The sequence below is a fragment of the Protopterus annectens genome, chromosome 9.part0 (genome assembly GCF_019279795.1).
Source record: "Protopterus annectens isolate FY-2018-M chromosome 9.part0, PAN1.0, whole genome shotgun sequence".
Classification (NCBI taxonomy): domain Eukaryota; kingdom Metazoa; phylum Chordata; order Ceratodontiformes; family Protopteridae; genus Protopterus; species Protopterus annectens.
This window is the reverse complement of record NC_056743.1, coordinates 428417098-428442710: the sequence shown is the minus strand read 5'-3', so window position 1 is coordinate 428442710 and position 25613 is coordinate 428417098. Positions and strand designations below refer to the sequence as shown.

General features: G+C 40.7%; 1 protein-coding gene across 1 annotated transcript in view; it reads right to left on the bottom strand.

The window, feature by feature from the left end:
• BMP1 (bone morphogenetic protein 1) overlaps positions 1-25613 on the bottom strand; it is a 1811822-nt gene that overhangs the window by 770635 nt on the left and 1015574 nt on the right. The window lies entirely within an intron of this gene.

Genomic DNA, 25613 nt, shown 5'->3' with positions numbered 1-25613 from the left:
ACTCTCTCGGTGGCCTTACAGATGAGGCTGGTTAGGCTTATGGGTTTATAGTTCCCAAGGTCAGTTGAGGGCCTCCTTTGTTCAAGGGGATTACGGTTGCTGTTTTTTCTGCTGGGACAAAGCCAGTACTTGGACTGTGGTTGAAGACAATGCCCAGTGGTTCCACTAACTCCTGTTTTAGACTGTTTAGTAAGCAGCCTGGGATGTTATCTGGTCCCATACAGGCTATGTTTTTGGACTTGGAGAGTGCGGTTATGACCTGCTCTTTGGAGATACTAGGTAGAGGACTGGTGACAGGTATGCTTTGGGATATGATTGGTGGGGATGGGGGGGTGAAGTTTTTGCCAAACCTGTCTGCTAGCAGGTTGGCGATATCCTCAAGTTCAGTATGAGTGGTACCATTCACTGCTAATTCAACACAAAGCTGGGCTTTCCCTTTAAGATTTCGGGTATACTTAAAAATGCATTGCGATTATCCTTAGCTAGGGATGCTAATTTACTTGTCTAATTATCTTTAGAGGACTTTAAAAGATGTTTAATTTACTTGTTCAAGCAGTGGCGGGTGCTCTTCTGCTGATACCGTTTCCTCTTGTTCTTTGACAGCAGTTTTTTTCTCTTGTTGTATAACCTATTTACACTAGATGTCCACTTTGTTGGCTTATTTTTTTTTTTTGTGAAAACCTTGTTTTGATCCAAGAAAAATATGTGCACCAAAGCCAAGAAAAGACAAACCAAAAACAGACAAAGGTTACTGATGGTCAATAAAAGTTGGAGTTAAACTTTAGCGTACACAAAACTTTATTCCACGTTTTCGTCACAAATGACTTCTTCAGAATACAAAATATCACTTAAAATCTCTCATTCCTATATATAAGCTAACCAATTAGTCAATTAGAATAAAAAACAATAAAATAATTAAGTAATTAATCAATTAAATCTACACTACATTATTTTTTAAAAAATATATACGTATATATGCATTTAACAAAAAAAAAATTTATTTAAAATACATTATACAAATAGATAAGTTAAACAAAATAAAATACAAGAATTAAATCAATCCTTTCTAACTTCCAATTTTCTATATTTCAAGAAAAACGTTATATTAATACTTTCATTCAGTCCTGGCTTTTTTCGGCTTCCAACTTCACCTGCCATAATGTTTCCCTCTGTTCTAAGTAATTCTTATAATCACCGCACCTCAAGCCACCACCAACCACCTCCAATATAGAGAATAAACATGTTTGCACTTTTTACATTCTGCAGAATGTTTATACAAGGCACTTTTTTCATCTTTAACCCTAATATAGTAGATATGTTCTCTCATACGTTCCAACAAATGGCGTATGGTCATCACTGCATAAAATGCATCATACCCACTACATAAACTGATAGCAATACCTGTACATCCTGTTCATTACCTCCTGTAATTGTAGTTATTTTTTTACCCTAGTTTTTGGTAACTGTTAGCTAGGTCTAATGCCAGCCTGGACTACCAGCAGTCAATACTCTACTACTTTGCTCCCCATAATTTTTTACTACAACCAAGGCTTTAGTTTCTCCCACTTTGCCCATTATCTTTTCACTCTGTTCGATCTTTTCTCTCGCCGTGGTATCTCTGCTGCTATTACATTGTTTTCCCACTAGATGGTAGCACTTGCCCACTACTTAGCTTGCCGTATTCCCAATTAGCATCAAAGTGCTTCCCCTAACTACTTACCTGTTACCTCCACACTCTACACATCCCAATCTCACTGTCTTGCTCTCCTTTCCTACTCTCCTTCCAACAACATACTGTCCCTTACCTCCAGCTTACTTACCTGGAACTTTCATTCCACTTTCACCGATTGTCTCTCTCATTGCCCCTCATCTCTCTTGTCCTTGGTCAGACCCTTGGAGCCCTAGTACCTCTCAGGCTGCTATACGAGTGATATCCATATATGCTACTAGGTCTCTCTTTCCCCTGACTTCCCTGGTTAATCCGTCTTTCATAGGGCGGTTCTCTCCCAATACTTTTTACCCCTCTCAATAGCAAACAACTCTGACTGCCATCTCATATTTCCCTAGTGCCTACCTTTCCGTTCTCCACCTTCACGCACCTTTCTTACCCCACCCCCACCACATGCCATATCCGCTCCTAACTATCATATACACCCTATTCCCCTAGGCGCCATCTTTATTCCCTCATTCCTGCTTTAGGCTGCTGCATGTCCCAGGCAAGCCCGCTCACCGTAAGTGTTCTGACGATGTCTGTCTGTCTCAGATATAACAAATGTATGTGTACCTTTTTTGCTGCTGCTTAGAATCAAAAACTGTTTGCATCGCAATGTTTGTATAAGAATATATGCATTGTCTATGGTCCATTCTCCATTCTGTTGTATTAGCGACTTGCTTGGTCTCAACCATGAAGGTGTTTCTAACTTACAGTGTTGTATACTGAGGTTTTCTTTATTAGCGGCTACCTTACAGTAGTAAGGTGTACCTCTATGTCATATACTGCAACTCTTACTAGTTTTGTGCTTTCTTATGAGTTAAATAGTTATTGTCAGCTGGTTTACCTCCAGACCTGTATTAGCACAGTCAATGCTAATCAATTCTTAGCATACCTTATTTTTAGGATTTAAATAGTTGTTATCCGCTGGTTTACCTCCAAACCTGTATTAGCACAGTTAATGCTAATCATTTCTCTAGCGGACTTTATTTTTAGGGTTGAAATAGTTATATTCTGCTGGTTTACCTCCGTACCTGTATTAGCATAGTCAAAGCTAATCATTTCGTTTGCTGAACTTAGTTTTAGCCATTCGCGCCTTTTTCCGGTCTCAGGAGCGCAGTTAGGGAAAAGCATTTTCAGTCACCCCTTAGACTTTTTAGACTGCAAAAGTAAACTAAACCACTACTTGCTATTCCATTGTTTCTTTAATATAAGTGTTTTGGTGTATTTTTGTGTGTTAGATAGTTCCTACCACAGCGTTCTTTCGACCTCTGTACTGTGGAACGAGTAACACACCTTTTTCCTACCCCTTAGAGATTACTTGCTCCTAATCTTAAGACCAATACCTGCAGTGCCAACACTGTATTAGTGTTGTTAAGATGTTACTAGCTAATCATACTTAAATGTTAAAATCTGCTTTTATTACATTAGTGTAGCTAGTGACTGTTGGATGCTCATAGTGTTTTTTTGCTGTTGTTCTTTCACCGTTCGTTTAAATCTGCATGGATTGTCTTTGTTAACTGAGTGTTTGTAATAATTGTTGTATGTTAACAACAGAATAATTACATATCTTATCCCATAATATTTTGCACCATCTCTATCTCCCTCAGCTTTTTTTCCAACTTGTCAGTGGTTTTCTCCCCAGCAATCCTGACCTGCTGGCTACTTACAACCAAGGAAAATAGAATTTTAAAAAACAGGGAAGAACCTAAACCACCTACTGTGCTGTGCTGCTTAAGGAAACAAGATAAGCATAGCAATGTATGTACATCCTGTTCATTACCTCCTGTAATTGTAGTTATTTTTTTTACCCTAGTTTATGGTAAATGTTAGCTAGGTCTAACTCCAGTCTGGACGACCAGCAGCCATACTCTACTACTTTGCTCCCCATCATTTTTTCACTACAACCAAGGCTTTAGTTTCTCTCACTTTGCCCATTATCTTTTCACTCCGTTCTATCTTTTCTCTCGTTGTGGTATCTCTGTTGCTATTATAGTGTTTTCCCACTAGATGGCAGCACTTGCCCACTACGTAGTGTGCCGTATTCTCAATTAGCATCAAAGTGCTTCCCCTAACTATTTACCTGTTACCTCCACACTCCACAAATCCCAATCTCACGGTCTTCTTCTCCTTTCCTACTCACCCTCCAACAACATACTGTCCCTTACCTCCAGCTTACTTACGTGGAACTTTCATTTCACTTTCACTGATTGTCTCTCTCATTGCCCTTCATCTCTCTTGTCCTTGGTTCAACCTGCTCCATTCGCCCTGCGGGCTCACTCCTCTCCCCTACCCTATCCCCATTTTGCACCCACCCCCAGTAGCCCTAAACTTGTACTCCTAAACCACACCCCTTCCAACTCTCAACCAATCATATCTTCCTCATCAATTAAGTCACTTAACTAAACCTAATTACCCCTCTCTAACTAGATCTATCTTAACTCCTCTCCTTACACTCCATCCCTTTAGTTCAAGCCACTTAAGATGCAAACACTACCTTTCTCACTAAATATTAAACTACTACTTATTGTCACTGTTTTACCTTGTTTAACTGCATCCTACCTGCTAACCTTCTTTGAATACTATGAAAACTTCCATTTCTACTACCCCAATAAGCAAAGAAGTATAATACCACCAACAATATCCCAGCGCCATATAAATATTACATCACTACCTACTTACATACTTCCAAAGATTAACCCATATTAAATATGCCAGTCTAAAACCTAGGAAACCTTTAAACCAACTAAATAACCTGCACACCCCCGTCATAAACCTCAACTATTAACTGATTGGGAGATTCATCCCAACCCTGGCCCAACACACTCTGCTAATATTGAACTCCAAAGCCCTAACCCCTCTACTTGTATTACCCCACTCGGACTCCCTAACTCACTTTCCATAGCTGACCTTAACATACGTAGCATAAATAAAGTACAGTTGAGTACACTTACCATAAATGTAGATGTTCGAGTGTATTCACTGTTGCAGTCATTACATTTGGGTAATTTGCTGGCAGGATGCCCTCAGTCGGCCTGAATATCAAAGTCCTGGGTCCTGCATTGGTTGCTGTCTCCTCTTCCATGCAGTCAGGTCATCAGGGGTATAAAACATGCAGCCAACGCCATTTTCTTCAGTTTTTCTTGCCCCAGATGTCAGGTGCCCCCCAAATGAGGAGCAAAAAAAAAAAAAAAAAATTATATATGTATATATATATATATATATATATATATATATATATATATATATATATAAACAAACAACAATATATAAATAAAAGCACTTTTAGCAACGTAAACTTTACCATCATCTAAAAGCAAATACACCACAAAGGCTTTAGAATCTAGTGAAGGAAAGAGAAGTTCAAAAAAGGGGGATGGCGGGTGGGTAACCCAGACTGCAACAGTGAATACACTCTAACATCTACATTTATGGTAAGTGTACACAACTGTACTATGTTCTTCATGTTTCACTGTTGCAGTCATTACATTTGGGTAGAATCCGAAAGCTATGGATGGGAGGATGGGGCTAAATAGCATTAGGAGCGGCTATAATGCCCTGCAGAACTGCAGTGGCAAAGCCTGCTCTGGGCTTAGAGAAGAGAGGCAAATGATAATGCTTTGTAAAAGTATGAACACAGCTACAAGTAGCAGCTTCTAAAATATCTTTGGTTGGAACTCCTCTGAGAAAAGCTGCTGAGGTAGAGGCAGCCCTGGTGGAATGTGACCCGATTCCCTTGGGCACTGATTTACCATGATGCAAGTAGCAGAAATGAATGCAGTGGCTTATCCAGTTAGAAATAGTCTGCTTTGATATAGCCTTCCCCCTCTGATCCTGCAGCAAATGCCACCAGTAGTTGCTCAGACTTTCTTAGAGATTTGGTCCCGTTTAAGTAGAATCTTAGTTGTCTGTGTACGTCCAAGGAATGCAAAATCCGCTCCCCCCTGTTCTGCGGATTTGGGTAAAATGTTGGCAGGTGAATAGTTTGGTTAAGAGCCATGCTGGATACTACCTTAGGCATAAAGGAAGGATTGGTCCTGAGGGACACCCTGTCCGGGTAAAATGTAATAAAAGGCTCCGCAGCCATGAGGGCCTGTAGTTCTGAAACCCTTCTTGCTGAAGTGATTGCCAAAAGGAAAACTGTTTTCCAAGATAAAAACTTTATATCCACAGTAGCTGCTGGTTCAAAAGGAGGCAGGGTGAGTTTTTCCAGCACAAAATTGAGGTCCCATGCAGGAGTTGGTGATCTTCTGGGAGACCTTAACTTTTTGGCCCCTCTAAGATACTGTTTTAGCAGAAGATGAGAAAAGTTGGGATGCTCCGTGTTGTAATAAGCCGAGATGGCAGAGGCATGGATTTTTATTGAAGAAAAAGATAGGCCTTTGTCAAGCATCTCAGTCAAGTATTGTAAAATCTGAGGAATATTTGGCTTTGCTGTGTCCGTTCCTTGTGCTTGGTTCCAAGCACAGAATCTCTTCCATTTATCAGCATAAGATTTTCTAGTACTAGGCCTTCTGGCTTCCAAAATGACATCCATCACAGATTTACTGAGAGGTGTTGTTTGAATAATTACATGATCAGCCATGCTGCCAGGTTCAGAGTTTGGAGCGGAGTGTGCAGAATTTGATTGGCCTGCTGAGACAGTAGATGCAGTATTTGAGGCAAGTACCAAGGAGGGAGTTGAGACATATTCCTTAGAATTGGGGACCAGTGCTGGCGAGGCCAGTCCGGGGCAATTAGGATCATTTTTGGTTTTTCCTGTCTGACCTTTAGTAAGACCTTGGGGAGAAGAGGCAGAGGGGGAAAGGCATAGACTGGGTAAGTTTTTCCAACTGAAGGAGAGGGCATCCACTTTCCATGCTTGTCTGTGATAAGTCCTTGTGCAGAATTTGTCCAGTTGATAATTTTGGGGAGAGGCAAAGAGATCTATGTCTGGGCTCCCCCATTTCTCTGTTATCGTGCTGAAAACTCATGGATGCAGTTTCCACTCATGAGGGTCCATAAGATTTCTGCTTAGGTCGTCTGCCAGAGTATTTTGTTTTCCTGGCAGGAATTGAGCTTGAAAATGTACTTGGTATGTTAAGGCTGTGTTCCACAATGCCATGGCTAGTCTGCAAAGGGGGTAGGAATGTGTACCCCCTTGCTTGTTTATGTACCACATAACAGTGGTGTTGTCTGTCTTTATCAGTAGTTGTTCTGGATGAAGTAAGTCCTTGAAGGCTGTCAAGGCATTCTGAACAGCTAGCATCTCTTTTTGGTTGATATGCAGATGCATTTGTTTTGGGCTCCATATGCCCTGAATGCATCTCCCCACCAGGTGGGCCCCCCAAGCATAGTCTGATACATCTGTAGTTAGGGTTTGGGTGGCAGGGGGTAGAGTGAAAGGGTGTCCCTTGTTCTGGTGACATGTCTCTGCCGACCAAAGAAACCCCTGTTGCAGGCAGGGAATGAGAGGAATCATTGTTTCCAGACTGTGACAGTGTTGACTCCATAAGCTTTTTAGATACCATTGTAGTTTCCTCATAATCAGTCTTGCATATGGAATTAGTAGAATGCAGGATGCCATGAACCCCAAAGCCTGCAGAATTTGTCTTGCAGATAACTGGGTTTTTGTTGCCATCTGTTTGAAATATATAGTCAGTTGCCTTTGTTTGTCTGGCGTAAGGTAAGCCATCTGGGCAGTTGTATTCAAGCTTGCACCCAGGAATGTAATTTTTTGAGAGGGTACCAGTTGGGATTTCTTTTTGTTTACTGTGTACCCTAGGCATGTTAGAAGCCTTTTTACAAATGCCAGACATTGAAGAAGAATGTCCTTATTCTCTGCTTGAATGAGACAGTCGTCCAAGTAAGGATAGATTTGTATGCTTCTTTGTCTGCAAAATGCAATTACTGGTGCCAGGCACTTTGTAAAGACCCTGGGCACAGTACATAAGCCAAAGGGCAGTGCAGAGAATTGGTAATGCAAAAAACCAGCCTTGAAGCGGAGGTATCTTCTCCACGATTCCCTTATTGGGATATGCAGGTATGCCTCTTAAGTCTAGAGTCACTAACCAAGCGTTCTTGCCCAGCATGGGCAGAAGCTGTTGTAAAGTCAGCATTTTGAATTTTGGGATGTCCAAGAATGTGTTCAAAATCGATAAGTCCAGTATTGGACACCAGGCATTGTCTTTTCTGGGTACCAAGAACAGTTTTAAATAAAAACCTTTTCCTTTTTCCTGTTCTGGTACTGGATGAAAAGCCCCCATAGCCATGAGAGACGTAATTTGTTTCTGAGCCTCTGCCCATTGATTTTGTGGCAGATCTGGCCAACCGTTTGGAATTGGCAAAGTATGGAAATGAAATCTATACCCCTGGGATACTGTGTTTAATACCCACTTGTCCTGGGTTATTAACTGCCAATTTTGAGCATGAAGTGATAATTTTCCCCCCAAGGGGGCTGTCAACAGATAAGTGCTTGGTGATGGTAGAGGGAAGTCATTGAGACTGCTTACTGTAGGGTTGTGCTTTGTTTCCTCCAGATTTGGAGGTAGATGCACCCCATTGCTTTGACCTGTAAGAACCCTGTGATTGGTATCTAGAACCTTTTGAGCCCCTGGATTTGCCTTGTGAGGCTCTGTTGGACACAGGAAAGGACCAATTTTTAGTAGGCCAGTGTCAACTGAATCTGGGTGGCTGCACTTGTAAGAAATATTTTACAGTTTGCATAGATTTAGCTTTGTCTTCTATTTTCTTTAAAACCTCTTCTGCCTTATTACCAAACAGAGTACCATGCTGTAAAGGTGCATCCAACAACTTAGCATTAACATGATCAGGCAGATTTTGCTCCTTGAGCCAGGCATGCCTTCTAATCACAGATCCAGTAACTGCAGCCCTGCAAGAGGCCTCCAAGGAATCAAAACCACATTGCAAACTATGCTTTCCAACCTGTTCTGCTGCATGCAATAATTCCTGTAATTCTTTATTTTCCACACAGTCAGAAATCAACATAATTTTCTGTTTCAATAAGCCCATAACATGCTGTTGATATTTAAGCATATGTAAAGGTACATCCAACAACTTAGCGTTAACATGATCAGGCAGATTTTGCTCCTTGAGCCAGGCATGCCTTCTAATCACAGATCCAGTAACTGCGGCCCTGCAAGAGGCCTCCACGGAATCAAAACCACATTGCAAAGTATGCTTTCCAACCTGTTCTGCTGCATGCAATAATTCCTGTAATTCTTTATTTTCCACACAATCAGAAATCAACATAATTTTCTGTTTCAATAAGCCCATAACATGCTGTTGATATTTAAGCATATAAAACTGGCAGTTTAAGGCACTAATTGCCAAGGTTGCAGACGTATAAACCTTCTTTTCCCATCTATCCAGCGCCCTGGAATCTCTATCAGAGGGGGGTAGGATTCTTGGCTGTTGAGGCCTTTACACCTTTGGGACCCTGTGAGATAGTTTCTGGATCAGCAGCAGGATTTTTGAATAAAAATTTGTGGGAGTCAGTAATCCTGTAATATCTGTCTGGCTTACTAGGAGCTGGAGGTAGGGAATCAGGAGCCATGCTTGAGTCCACAAACACATCAACAATGTCTAATACAGGAGGTATAGCCTATGCTGAGGAAGAAGAAGGAGCTCCCTAAGCCTCTTTTTTGATTCGGAGAAATCCTGACTCTCCCAATGAAAATGTCCCCTTAATGTATGCAAAGTTTCTCCAAAAGAATAATCCTCAGGAGGAGATGCAGATGGAATGGATTCTTCAGCATCTGAATCTTCATAGGTTGGTATAGAAAATTCCTGATCAGAAGAAATAGAAACCTGATCTGAAAATTCATAATCTGTGTCTTGCCTAGGCCTCTTAGCGGGGAGGAGGGGGTTGGGAACCCCTGATCAAGGTAATTAAGTCTTCAGCCATTTTGATCATCTGTTTTTTTAGGCATAGGGGCCTGAGCATGTGGCTCATGCGTCGGTTTCTTAGACTTAGAAGCTGCTTTTGTTTTTGAAGCTGGCGTCAGTTTTATATAGAAATGTTGAGGCCTAAAAACACCCTCAGAAGCAGGTGCCTGTTCAGCGGCTCTGGGCCCATCTGAGGGAGAGACATCCGCGGGTTCAATACTCTGAGAATTTTGTGGCATACCAGACTCCGCATGGGTCTCGGTAGAGGCCTGTGACTCAAAAGTAGTGGGTATCAGGGGCTGCGAAAGCACCTGAGTAACGGCGAACCTGCAACTGGCTTAGGAGAAGCTTCGTCGTCGGTTTTGGACCTCAACGGTCTGTCTCTGTCCTTTTCTTTGCATTTTTTGTGAATGCTGGTAGTTGGATTGCTATCCAACAACATTTCAGGGTAATTAAATCTGGATCCAAAATATTTTGAAGCAAAGATATACCGATGCTTAATAGTGCGTTGTTTAAATCTAGCACAAAACCGACAGCAAGGTACGTTATGATCTGGGCCTAGGCAAGGAATACAGTACAAATGAAAATCCTTATGAGGTATCCTTATGAGGTATTTGCTTCTCACAAGTAATGTAATTATTAACTTTTACTGACATTAGTAAGGAGCAAGAAAAAGTTTCCCCAATGGGGTACTTAGTTTTAATTGAAGATTTCAGTTCTGAAACTCGAATGCAAAAATTTCAGGAGTCGGCCAACTGGCACTTGCGAACTGCTTCTGGCACTGCATGGCAAGAAAGACTGAAGAAAATGGCGTCGGCTGCATGTTTTATACCCCTGACGACCTGACGTCATGGAAGAGTTGACAGCAACCAACGCAGGACCCAAGACATTGACATTCAGGCCGACTGAGGGCAACCTGCCAGCTGATTCCCAAATGTAATGACTGCAACAGTGAAACACGAACATCAAAGTTGCCCACCTCCATGCTCTCCTAGATGTCCACTCCTTTGACATCCTATGTTTGTCAGAAACATAGTTAAAACCTTGAACTATAGATAATGAAATCTTACCACCTGGTTACAATATCCTACGAGCAGACCACAAAGTCAAAAAGGGAGGGGGAGTTGCTATTCTCTCTAAAGAAGGGTTACGAATTACCACAGTAGATTTCCATCTACCTCTTGATAATAATGCAGAAATCCTTGCCACTAAACACTAGAATTACAATCTGTATTTACCTACCTCCTGGCAATAACACCTGTACCCCTGAAGACATCCTTGCTGGACTCTCTACATGTTTCCCCCAAGAGACTATAATCCTAGGCAACGTTAATATTGATTGGATGAGCTGCACAAATGATCAACCAACTTCCCACATTAACCTATATGGTTTCTCACAAATGATCAACTCCCCGACCAGAATTAACAAACCCAATAATAAAGAGAGTACATTAGATCAGATACTGATAAATAACCACCAACAAATGTATAAGGCTGGAACCCTTCTTGCTGATGTAAGTGACCACTCACTCATCTTTATAGTTAGGCATAGGACTGCTACTCCTAACCCAACCACTTATAGAACAATAAGATCCAATAAAAATTTTAATCCTGATTATTTCCAAATTGAACTCAGAGCATGTGATTGGTCACCCATAAAACACCTCCCAGTAGAAGATGCAGTAAATTACTTTAACTCAAAATTCTTAACAATCCAAGACTATCATGCTCTAAAACGTATGATCAGAACTAAGTCAAAGCCAGCCCCATGGCTCACTAAGGAAACTAGGCATAAAATCCTATTAAGAAACAAATTCTGGACTCAAAAAAATCCATAGACCAACTTAAATTCAAACAAATGAGAAAAGATACAAAAAAGCCATACTCTTCGACAAAAAAAAAACTTTTACTGTCATCTTCAACAGGCAAACCAAAGTAATCCACAAAAATTCTGGGCTAGCATTAACAGACTTCTTCATCCTGGCCACTCTACTATACCACCTCCCACAGGTGCAAATCCAGAAAATCCCAAACAAACAGCAAATGCCTTTAATACCTTCTTCACAGATTCCATCCAAACATTGGCCAATCAATTAATACCCGATAGCTCTAATCTCCTAACTTCTGATACTAACTCACTTCCTATATTCCACTTGCAACCAGTCCCAACTCACCTTATCTGTAACCTCCTACAAAAACTTAAGCCAACAACCCCATCAGCAGACCAACTACCAGCAGAATATCTGCAAAAAGCTACCAAAGCCATAGCCTATCCTATATCAATCCTGATAAATAGAACCATAAAAGAAGGAAACATCCCTACCATCTGGAAGATCTCCCACATCATACCCCTACACAAGGGTGGCAACTCTAATGAATATTCTAACTACCGTCCAATAGCATTACTTTCTCCTTTGGCTAAAATAATGGAAATATGCATCCATAGACAATTACTAGACCACTTACTGCAAAACAATCTACTTGCAAAATGTCAGCATGGCTTTAGGCCATTCCATAGTACTACCACTGCTCTCTTATCCTTATCTGATAGCATAAATCATAACAAAAATAACATTCTCTCCTCAGCACTCTTTATCCACCACTCAAAAGCTTTTGACATGGTCAACCATCACTTATCAATGTATTAAAATCTCTCTCTTGATACTCTGGCTATACAATGGTTCCAATCTTACATGAATAACAGACAACAGGCTGTGCGCTTTGGGACAACAACCTATCTTCCCATATCCCTGTTACCCTGGGAGTTCCCCAGGGCTCTATTCTTGGTCCCCTCCTATTTTCAATTTATATAAATGACCTTCACCTAGCTGTTACTCAAGCTACCTGTATTCAATATGCAGATGATTTTACAATAATCTGCTCAGCTAATTCTTCATCTGAACTGCAGTCCTTAACCCAGAAAATGTTTAGCATAGTAGAAAACTGGTTTTTACAATGCTGCCTCCTCCTGAACCCCAAAATGACAAAACGTTTATTCTTCACACCCACCCGCAAATCCACCCCAATAGACTTCTCCGTTCATTCTAATAATAGTACTCTTATATCTCCAGATCTAACAACTAAACTTCTAGGAATAACAATAGATAACAACCTTACCTATGAAACTCACATTAACAACACTATTAAAACTGTTAATAGGAAACTGGGCTCCATTTATAGGATTAAACCATTCCTTACTCCACAAGCCAGAACTTCTATTGCCCACACCCATTTAATCTCTACACTTCTCTATGCTTCATCCATATATACAAATCTGACGAAAAGCAACATTAACAAGCTGTCAAACACTTATAATAGCATTGCCAGATTTGCCACAGCCTCCTCTTTCAGGACCCACCACTGTCATAATCTGAAACAACTAGGCTGGTTAGAGTTACAAAATCTGCTCCATTATAACTAACTCTCCATTGCCCACAAAATCCTCTTCCAACCAACTAAAACTCCAATACTTTCAAGCCTTTTTACCCCATATAAAAACCTTAAGACATTACACTCCTCTAATAAATTGCTAGTATCCACAAGTAAAGCCAACAATACTGCTAGTAGCTCTCTGTTCTCTAATGCTGTTGGAAAAAACTGGAACCAACTTTCAAACGAATTGACATCACTGCCCTCATTACCACTATTCAAACAAAAATTGAAACTTTACCTGAATATACACTGGTTGTGCCCCTGTACAAACCCAGACTAATCCAAAATATGATTGTTATCCTCTGATGACCTACTACTTCTTATCTACTGCTTGTACTATTAAGGACTGGTCCATATCGGCTCCTATTCTAGCCTAAATGAGCATTAAAAAAATTACATTTCCTTGGGAAGAGAGTTTCTAACAAACTTATCTAATGTTCTGTAATAATTTAGTGTATTCAACTGTTAAAATGTTATGTAATTATCTGTAAAACAACTTCTGTACATGTACTCCATATGGCATGTTAAACATTTAATATATTAATCATTCTTAGTTGGAGCTTATCTCCCCAGACCTCTACTGAAAATGGACATATATTCAGATAGACTAGCCCGGTCAACAAATGTAAAATAAATAAATGTATACCACCCCTCTGGTTCTACAGGTACAATACCCTGGAACCCTGTAGGTGTGTTGTGTGTGGGCAAGTATAATATAAGGACCAATAAGTCCCAAACAATGCGTATAAGCCACAGAAGTTAGCCACGGCACAGTAAATTCAAGAACAGCTAATTAGCAGCAAACTTAGCGTGAAACAAATAGTCTCAGATCCAATATAACCATAGAATAATCCACAGATGCCAAATTCAGCGGTATCACAGTTTATTACAAGTTAGCGCTTTCACCTATCAGGCTTCATCAGACTTTCAAAACTATTATAACAATCCTGTTTAAATAGCAGACAATCTAAATCTATTGGTCCATGTAATAACACATCATAGTGTCAATTATTAAAATCATAAGAGTTCAAAAGACTCTGCATTTAAAACATATATATATAAAAACATAAAATCATAAAAACATCAACTTGAATATTACAATCTTTATTTATTAACAAGCAGCTTTCTACCTTTAAGAATAGGCTTAAGAGAAACCTTGTCATTAAGCCCAGGGAAGACATCCGCCCTGAGCCTAATGATCCACCTCACTTCACATTCCTCAGTGAAATTACCAATGTCACCTCCTCGAGGATTGGAAGTGATACTTTGCAAAACAAAAAAGACAAATGAATGCAAAGGGTCATTTAAAGCACAATGCTTAGCAAGGGCATTCGATTCAGAACCAACACGTATTGAGTAAATATGCTCTCTGATACGTTCACGCAATTTACGATTGGTCTTGCCAACGTAAAATGCCTCACAGGCAACACACCTAGCTAAGTAAACTATATTCTCACTCAAACAATTTGTATTGGTAGAAAATGTCTACATCAACCCTGTAACAGGGTGCACAAACTCTGTCTTAGTGTCAATAAAAGCACGTTGTCTGCACTGACAACAAGGTATAGTATTGACCTGGTCTTCCTTCCGATCAATGACTGTCCTATTATGTGGACGATGACACAAAAGACGTTTCAAATTCTTCTTATTTTTGAAAGAGAAATTTGGTTTAGGACCTACTACCCCTGCTATTCGTTCATCTAATAATAAAGTATTCCAGTGCGCCTCTATAATTTGTTTAATCTCATTCATGTCATAGGTAAAAAACATGGGCAACCTCACAAACTGATTCCGTTCACTGAGAGGTGGCAATGTTATACTTATATGCCTATCAGAAAAATAAGGACTAGCCCTCATCATCCTCAACAAATCTGTCTGAGAAATAGCTAGATCTACCTCCCTCTGACTATACTGGCGTTGTAGAAACATATCCCTTAAGTTACCGATCTCCCTTAAGTAACCTATAATTGACACTATGATGTGTTATTACGTAGACCAATAGATTTAGATTGTCTGCTATTTAAACAGGATTGTTATAATAGTTTTGAAAGTCTGATGAAGCCTGATAGGTGAAAGCGCTGACTTGTAATAAAATGTGATACCGCTGAATTTGGCGTCTGTGATTATTCTATGGTTATATTGGATCTGAGACTATTTGTTTCATGCTAAGTTTGCTGCTAATTAGCTGTTCTTGAATTTACTGTGCCGTGGCTAACTTCTGTGGCTTATATGCATTGTTTGGGACTTATTGTTTTTTTACCACAGGAGTTTCCGCCAGTTGGTGGTGCGTCTTTGCTATTTTTATAATATAAGGACCCTCCAAAATGTATCTACGCAATTTGCAATGACCACGCTTATACATTCCCTGTTTATTAGTTAATTAGTGTTGAAAGCTGTGGGAATTCCTGGTGCCATTCTTCTCCAAGAATTTTTTGATGTTGTAACTATTACGATACACAAAATTGGGCTTAGTCCCTACCACTTCTACAAGGTCACTGTTACTTTCCAGTATCTTCCAGTTACTTTTAACAATATTCCTAATGAGGGGACAATCTACAGTCATATCCAAACTGAACACTGCATCTGTTTTAAAATCCCCCCCCCTCAAGACCCACCTTGTTATTCACTAAAGAATTTCTAGGAATGGGAGGATAAAAGGAATTCCTTTTGTTTAGAATATCTTGTTTTGTTAAATTTAAACTGTCACCATCATAACCCCTTGCCAAAAACATATCAGTTATAATTTCAAATTCATCCAAGAGATTTATCTCATTCATTGTCATACGACTTGCACGTATATATTGCCCTTTAGGGATATTTTTCTTAACAAAAAATGGATGATTGCTTCTATGATGCAAGTACCCATTAGTAAAGGTGTCTTTCCTATATATTCTACTGTCAAACCAGTTGTTCCGTTCATCCCATCTCAAAAGGACATCCAAAAAGTTGATACTCAGTCCACATCCCCCCTTGACAAACCTCAGAAACTTAGACATGTAACTAATGTCAGCAATAAAATTGTCTACCTCAATAAAAAACAAGTCATCCACAAACCTAGAATAACAGTGTATTTTGCACTTTTTATACAATTGTGCAAGAGCAGTGGTCTCCCAAAAAGCCATTACTGTGTTGGCATCTGTTAATAGTAAATACCATTATACAGAAAAAAAGTTGTTGTTCAGGACCAACTCAATCAAATTACACAAGAAAATTAATATTATTGTGTCCCAAGGAAGTGTAACTACACAAAAAACAGTCTTATGGCTTCCACTCCCTCCAGATGTGGAATGCTGGTAAATAAAGATACGACATCTACCATTAGCATCAAGTGTCGATTGCTGTCAAATTCAAAACCCTGTGAAAACCCCCATACCTTCTCCAAAAAATCCCAGGAATCTTTGAAATAAGAATTTAATTTCTGTATTACTGAGTTTAAAAATGAGTCTATGACCAAAGCAATACCCTCCGTCACAGCTTGAGGAGAAGACACTACTGGTTTAAACGGGAGGGGGGGGGGGGTTCACAGGGTGTTTATGAACCTTCGGGATTCCAAATAATACACTGACTCTTGGTTTTTCTATTAGACAAAAATTATACATGTTCATATCAATTTCCTGATTCATCAGGGCATCATATAAAAAAGAATGTATATATTTATAACTTCGCTGTATGCCCCCAGTACTAATTTGAGCATATTCGTCAACACTGTTTAAAAGTTGCAACATACCATTTTTATATTGATCAACATTCATAACTATATTCCCACCTTTGTCACTTTTCATATACCTTAAATTATTAAAACTCCTTAATTCTTTTAAAGCTTTACGTTCTGTTGCCGATAAATTATCAACCCACCTCCGTTTATTATTTAAACACTTCTTTAAGTCTTGCAAACATATTTGTTCAAACACACTGATAGTATCGAGCAAACTTGGAGTAAAACAAGAAGGTTTAGCAAGATTAACAGAAACTTGCTTAACATTTTTAAATAAGTACTGCAAATTTAACTTACGAGTGAACTGTTTAAAATCCACTACTGTTTTGTCATAATTAGCCCTTTTTGTAGGGACAAAATTAAACCCATATTTCAGTACCTGAACTTGGGCATCAGTTAACACAGTGTTCAACAAATTAATCAAGTCGAAGTTCTCAGTCTGGTCCCTCACTACACGTCGATGGAAGATTCGGAGGTGGTCAAGTCCCTCGTTCTTGCCAGTCTCCCTCTTGTAATTCTGCTCTCTCTCTCTTGGGTAAAAAAAAAACCTTTGGTCTAGCTCCACTGGTGGCTAAATCTGTCACCTTAGCAAAAAGTTCATTGTAAGCTAGACTTTGTTCTTCATTTACTTCATCACAATCATTTACTGAGGAAGTCGGGTTATTTCTGCCAAAGCTAAAAAACCTTGTCAGCACAACCGACGATTTTGATTGGCTATTCACCTTCTGGTGCTGAATATGGAAACCAGGCTTACTAAAGGTGGACTGTGATTTATTTGGAGGCTTACTTACACCAGATAAATTATTATAGTTTTTGTTCTTATTGTTCTTTTGATACAAAGGGTCAAAAGACTCATAAGCAAGGTTGTTCTTGTAGGCAGTAACATCCCTCAGTAACTTACTGTGCTTACGAGTTACCACCTCATTCTCATGCTGTACCACATCTTTTAAAACTTGATAAGCCCCATCTTTGAACTCCTTAGCCAGTATATTTACTTCTTCATCAGCCTTTAAGATTTCATCCTTAAGGGCATCTATGGAGTTTTTTTCAATCAATAATTTCAATAACTGCAAACCCGCATTATTGAAAAACGTAGTCAACTCATTGAAGAAAGGGTCTACAAAATCGATCCTATCCTTTTAAAAACATTTCTTAAAACTCAAAAATGACAGTGTATTTGACAGGTACTCATGAAACAAATAAAAACTGTTCTCATCCCCACACCAAACAAAGAATAAATCATCCACAAAACATTGATAAAAGGCAACCTTATTTAAGAACAGATTCTCAGATGACAATATTTCCATGATATTGATGGGCATACCCATCACCACACCACGTACTTGCTTGTATAGCTGCTGTTGGAACAAAAAAATACATTTTTGGACAGCACAAGTTACAATAAAAGACATAAAATATTTATATAAGGTTGTGTATATTCAGTAAAATCGAGCAGGAACTCTAACTTTGTCTCACTATGGAATCACCTATGACCAAGACATTTGGTTTTGAGGTGTTTTGCCTTAGGGGATTATTGGGTTAGACTGATGCATGTGATTTTATGTGTAGTGGATTCCATTGGGACTGTATGGTGTGTGCAGAAGGATTGCACTTGCGAGGTCTCTGCTCTTTTGGTAAACTTCGAGTGAGTACCCCCACATATGTGGGTTTATGTGTTGTGCGCTTGGTTTGTGGTCGAGGTGAAGTGTATGTGCTGACAACCTGCTTGATATCTGGTTTGTTGTTGCGTGAGAGAGACAGCATTGATTCCAAATTCATAGTATAGATACATCTGTCACATATTGTGTTTGTATGTTTTAAAAGTAACAGGTTGCATACATGTGGCAATTTCTATATTGCCTCAGGATGCCCATGTCAATCAGGCTGGCTGGAGAAATGGTGGGAAACTGTCTACCCATTATGTCAGGTGTATTCTGTAATAAGTAGTGGGGGGTTGGATAAATGGATCAGGTTCTGCTGTAAGACTAGTAAAATCAGCTAATCTATGGGGAGGTTTAGGAGTAGAAACCTGCGTCAACACCTCAAAATACACAGCTGAGATGGTCTCTAGGCAGCAGTGTACAACTGAGTTGAGCAGGGAAACTTAGGAGGGTTCCCTAACAGTTACCTAAGGAAAATTTGTCTTTCTAAGCATTTGAGTCTATATATGGCAGTGCTAAACCCCATTGCTCAGTGCACAGTTACTTGCAAACACTGCTTAAATACAAGCAAATTTAAGCAGCTCTAATGCAGTCTACCAATAGAAAAGCCCCTCACAGAGCCTTTATTCCAGCAATCTCCAACTCGGGTGGGTCTTGAGCTACACACTTCTGCCAGAAGGGTGCGGGGGGGGGGGGGCTCAATGTAAGATAGCTGGTTTTAGTGCTATACCAAATAGTCCAGATTCAGCAAGTCTGAATCTAGCCTATGCTACGTAAAGCAGATGAATAAAAAAAATACAAGTGCAGGATAAAACAATCACAGCAGCAAAAACAGTATAAAATGAAGCAACAGTACAGTTAAAAACAGCAGACAAGTGCAAGAAAAAGGCTTAAATTCTACTTACATTTTAAAGATTTCAGTGGATGCCTTGGATTCTCTTAGAGGCATTTCAGATTTCTGGCTTAGAACGCCAAACTCTGAACAGCTCCGCCAAACTGAGCTATTTCCCAAAAGGGGAAAAAAATGGCTTTTTTCAAAATACATAACATAAAAACAAATGTAGAGAAAGAACTGTCCAGTCTGGGCAAATGAAAGGGAGATAACTGAAGACTGGGAAAAAGCAGAGGCTTTCTACGAATGCTTTTCTTCATTTTTCACAAAGGGAAGCAAAGTAATGATGCCAAGCTGGAAGGGAGGCACACAAGGCAGAACAGGACAAGGCAGACATACACTTGGATAGAGAGCGAGTAACTTCAGAGGGATGCCTGTGGGGAGTATAAAGTACAAGACTCAGTGGGTTGCTTCCCAGAATCCTCAGGAGTCTGCTCAGTGTGTTGCTATGCACACTGTCATAAGCAGATCAGTTGCCAGTGCAGAAGTATCACAAGTTTGGAGAAGAGCAAATATGAATGGAAGCAGAAATAAATCCAGGGATCTACAGGCCTGTTAGATAAACAACAATGTCACAATACTGAAGGAAAGTCAACCATCTCTAGAAGAGCAACCAATGTGAAAGGAGCTGTCAGTCAAACCTGAGCTAGTTTTATGCCTGGGTTACAGATGAACTTAATAGCATTTCTAGAGGACAACAATCTCCATAACAGTAACTAATATAATTTTATGATCAGTCAATCCCGATCCAGTTTTATACCTGGGTTACATGTGAACTTGACAGGGGAGTACCTGTACATGAAGTTTACCTGGATAGGTGTCAAGCTTGTGAAAGACACTCTAATGTAGAATCACTAGTGTGTAATTCTGGCATTTGAGATAAAAGCCTGAAAACTAAAACTTGTAATATCCTGGGAATTTCTCTCCCCTCCCTGGGGTGTGAATGGGGAAAACGTCATTGTTCTTGGTGATTTTGTGATGATGACTGGCATTTGCAATGAATGATTCTGACATTTTCTGATCCATGTTATGTGAGTCAACTGCAAAACAGGCAAAGTTTCACTAGGCAGCCAACCAGGACAGCACCAAAGCCTCTGACACAGTACCACACAGTCCACTCCTTGGAAAACTGGAGGGTTGGCAACGAGACAAAGACTATGGAGCTGGATAGCTGCATGTTAAATAGCACCATACTGAGTGCTGTGGCAGGCTCAAATTTATAGGAGGTTACTAGGCTAATGGCCCTAGTGCCCTTAGAAGCCACCTAGCCATGTTATTCCCTAGTTACCCTTACAGTCTTAGCCATATTATACCAGAGTTAACCCAAATGACCATGGATAGATGGGCATTATTTGCCGAGCGAGTCTAAGGTCAGCACCAGCTACCTTTGTCCAATAAGGGACATGGGTGCCACTCCTGGGTGAATTTACAGTCTCCCATACAATTGTCCAGGTTAGACCTGAACATGGTCATTGAGTTCTGCTTGATGTGAAATTGGGAGTCTATTCCAAGGGAGCGACAATCTCTGTGAGGCAAATCTGTCTCTCCTGCATGTTCTGTATCCCTGGAGCGAGTGACTCTTGCCCCATTTGATTTGCCCCATTTGATTTGCAGATGTGCAGCATTTCCCTTAGGGCACAGTCAGAGACTGCTCTGTAGGTCAAGCGCAAGTCACCTGTCAGCAGCCAGTAAGATACAGAGTACAGTGACAAGGCTTTCAGTCTATCCACATAAGACATGGTTTGGAGGCCCTGAATTTTCCTTGTGAGAAACCTCTGTGGTCTCTCCTGCTGCTGCAGGTGTCTGGTGAGGTACATGCAAAAGGGGGCATTGTACTCAATCAGTGGTCTAATGAGTTTAGAGTACAGTGGAATTATAACATCCTTAGGCCTGGATGCAATGTCCTTACTTAAGGTGTGCAGTATGGAAGGCTTTTCTTACAGCTGCGGAGACATGGTGATCGAAGTTTAGATTTCTATCAACCTGAGTTCCCAAGTCTCTCACCACTGGGTTTGAGCTTACAGGGGTGCAGTCAATACTGTAATTAGCAGGATATTCCTCTTTGCCATAGGAGATAATAATGTACTTTTTTGCATTCAGTCTTAGTTCGTGGCTTTAGCCTTTTTGGATTTTACACACTTGCGAGGTCTCTAGTGAATCGAGTTCTAACTGGTCCAGTTTTGTAGGGTCTTTTTTGTCTTAGTTTGTGGCTCTGGTGGCAATTGCTTGTCTGTGTAAGCCCCTTGTATGATAAGTTAACATGGATGGGGGACTCCATGATTGCACACAATTTGCAATCATCAGCAAACTTGGTAAGCCACAGGCGATCTACTTTTGCCTGTACTTCTGAAAAATGGATTCCAAACAGTAACAGGTCCAGTACAGATCCTCATGGTACATCACTGGTGACTGGTCTACTGGTAGAGGTGGAGTCCCTGACTTTAACAATGTGACTTCTGTCTGTGTGTCAGTTGGCCACCCATCTAGTGATGTAAGGATTAATCCCCAGCTGGGTGAGTTTCTCAGTGATGCTCCAGTGGGGAATTGGGTCAAACTGGCTAGGTTCAGATAGACAGTATGCACTGCATTACCTTCATCCATGGTTTTGGTGAAACTCTCAAGGAAGTATACCAGTTTTAACAAGCATGATCTACCCTTAATGAAGCCAAACTGGGTTGTTGTTGAGAAGGTCCATGATGATTCTTTCCATGGCCTTGCAAATGAGGCTGGTTAGACGTATGGGTCAATAGTTCCCAGGGTCAGTTGATGGGCTCCCTTTGTGCAAGGGGTTACTGTTGCTGTTCTCCACTCTGCTGGACAATAGCTAGTTGTCAGGCTATGTCCGCTAGGTCTTGTTTTAGATTGCTAAGTAAGCATCCTGGGATGTTGTTTCGTCCCAGTGAGGCTGTGTTTTTGGCCTTGGAGAGACACAGATATGACTTGTCCTCTAATGACACTAGGGAGGGAATTAGTGTTAGCAATGGTTTAGAGTATGGCTGGTGGGGACAGGTGGGTGAAGTTTGTGCCAAATCTGCCGGCAAGCAGCTTGGGAATTTCCTTGGGTGCCTTATGTGTGTTATCATGCACAACTAGTTTGGCACATAGCTAGGCATTCCCTTTTATATTTCTGATGCAGTTAAAGAATGCCTTATAGTTATTCTTATTGAGGGATGCTATTTTAGTTTCATAATTAGCTTTAGAGGACTTTACAAGATGTCTGATTAGTCTGTTCAAGCTGCTGAGGATTTATTTCTCTGCTGAGTCAGTTCCCTCTTGCTCTTAGACATCAGTTTCTTCCTTTTGTTATGTAACCTATTTATAGTTGAGGTCCACCAGGGTGCCTTGTTTTTTCGGAAGGGCCTGGTTTTGATCCAGTCAGATACAGCCAAATCCATAACATTGTTTAGGTGTTTATAGAAGGCATTTGTGTACACCTCTGCCTAGGAGTTATTGTTGGCTATGTTTGCAGGGGGTTTGAAACATTTTATACCATCACTTAGTAGGCTGTAGTTAGCTTTGGTTAAGTTTTTTCAGTTTTATTGCTCCTGTAGAGATATCAGGTCTGACAACAACTTCGAACAAGACTGATTTATGGTCTGACCTTACCAGGGAGGGTACCACACGGGAGGGTGTGTGTGTGCAGTGATCCCCTCAAATGTTGGTGAGTACTAAGTTTAGGACATTTGAACCTCTTGGAGTGTGCACAATTTGTTCCAGGGCATTTGTATCGATGAAGTCCAAGAACCTCTGGGTAATCATGTTTGTGCTAGTGCAGGTCACCCAATTAATGGAAGGATAGTTGACATCTCTCATGACCAAGGAGTTTGGCTGTATGGTGAGTGACTCCAGTAGGTCCAGGTAGGTGGTATGTTTTTCTTTGGCTCATGGTGGGGGACCTACAGCTAACAATGATGTGGTAGGGTACTTTGCCTGTAGTTAGTTGGACCTGGAGTAGCTCAAGAAAGTCATACTGTTTAACCAGTCTTGAGGTCTACTGTGCTTTCATGAAAATGGATATACCTCCATCCTTGGTACTTGCACGCTTGTTCTTGTTTGGAGGTCTGAATGTGTGGACGGCATTGTAGCCTTGCACAGCCGGAGAGCTTTCCACAACTCTGAGCCATATCTCTGTGACTGCAGAGAAATCAGCATCTTCCAGGGAGAGGACTACGTCCAGGGAGTGCAGTTTTTAGGCTCCTAGCAATGTCAGAAATTAGAAAGTGCCTGGTGGAGTTCTGCATAGAACTTTCTACAGTCCAGTACTGCTTAAAGTGTTTCTGCTTTTGTCAGACACATATGAGGGAATGGAGAAGAGGATTTTTTTTGTTGTTGTTGATGACGCAGACATAGCTGCAGCAGTGGAGGATGGAAGGGTATAGCAAAAGATTTTGAAAGTCTGAAAAATGTGCACAAAAGTGGAAGCTGAGCTTCAGTGCAAACAAATGTTAAGTACTGCAGTTAGCCAGCTCCAGTGACCTAGACAGATTAAGCTCTGTCTACAGCCTAAGCAACACAAGTTTATGTAGTGACTTGGATTTGTAACGGAGCTGGCAAGTGAGGATGGATTCTCAGTGAGATGAGCCTTACCACCCCCACTTGAAAGGGACATAGTTAGATGAAACAATTTGTGAGGAGAAGCAGAGTTCATGCAGCCATAATTCCACAGAAGAGAGGCGGTGTCACAATATGCATCTTGGCCTTTTAACTCACTAAACCATCACCTGGTAGCAGCTTTCATTGGCAAGTGAACAGGAACATTCACTTCTGGGGCAAGGCTTCTGGATCTCCAAAGTGATGCATTTAGCTTGGCCCTCGACCTGTGGGAGGGAGGGGTAGGCCATACAAATGCATTCACTGCCAGGAGTGTGAGTAAATGACAATCTTCATAGCTACCTGCATGATGGCCCCTCTGGAAAGGTCCCCCCCCCCATACTCTACTGTACTGGAGCAGTTCATCAGTAGGGGGAATTAATGGATATAGCCTCCTTAGGAGAGGGTTGATGGTGGCAGGTACAAGGGCAAAAAGTACTTAAAACAGTACTGTTAGGTGTCAACAATGCTGTTGTGAAGTATCAGGTGGGTGAGTGGAACAGATAACAGATCAGGAAAGGGAACCGAGGGTGTTGATCACATCCAGTCTGCACCACTGGGAATATTGACAGAAGTAAACAGAATGCTGGGGTACATATTTAGGGGGATACATTGTAGACGCAACCACACATTGAGTACAGCATGCAATTTTGTAGCTTGTATAAAGGAGAATACTGTGGTGGTGGTGTTGCGGTAGCATTGTCGCCTCGCAGCTAGACGTTGTCCCGTTCGATTCTCAGCTAGAGCGTCTTCTGTGTGGAGACATGTATGAATGGGTGTACCTTCGTTGAAGGTTGTGCATCAGGGATGGCAACTCGGCACGTAAAAGTCTACTGCCAATCATTAGCGGACAGGAGTTCTGCTGTGGCGACCCCTAACCAGGAAAAGCCGAAAAGACACAAAATAAGGAAAAGGAGAATGAATCCAAAATAACAAAAGAATGCTACCATAAAGATCTGCCGAACAGGGATGAAGAGATATAATTAGAGGCTAAGGAAAGTGCAGCTCTTCTCTCTTCAGAACAAAAAGGATAGAGAGTTGCATGACAACGGTGCATATGCTCGAGCCTGGAAAACATGAAGGGGTTATTCTGAACAGGAAGGACAGAGAGGGAAAGGGGCTATGATAGCGGATTACAAGGAGTACACCTCGTATTACACAAATTACCTTTTCACAGAAAAGGCCGCAGGCCCTTGGAATGGCAACTGGTATGAGTGGTGTAGAGGGAATCCACAGTGGCATTTAAGAAGGTATGGAAATGTGGAAAATGGTAGGAGGGACAGCAGAGATGGAAAGTATTTAGTGTACAGGCTTAAGAGTATAAACTATTAGTGAGTTCTTTTCTGTTGTCCAGGGTTTGGAAAAACTGGAAAGTTAGGCTAGGCCCCACAACAGTCTCCTGAGCCACAGTCCTAGTAACTACCTAGGATCTTATAGCGGGTAGAATATTAAAATTTAAAAGATAGACTGGATTTGCTGGTTGTAAATTTACCTGTCATTAAGCCAAAGTAATGCAATATTGAAAAGAGGTCAATAAATGGATTTTAGAGGCCATCAACATTTCGATCACTAAGAAGCAAGAGGTTCAGTTAATTTTAAGAGAACAGACTATTATGGTTAGTAGTGGTTTTTTTTTCAGTTTAAGGGATGAAAGTATAGGGATGAAGACTCAGACGGTAATCTCCATATGGGCATTAAACACCAGTTAACAGACTGAACAGCATA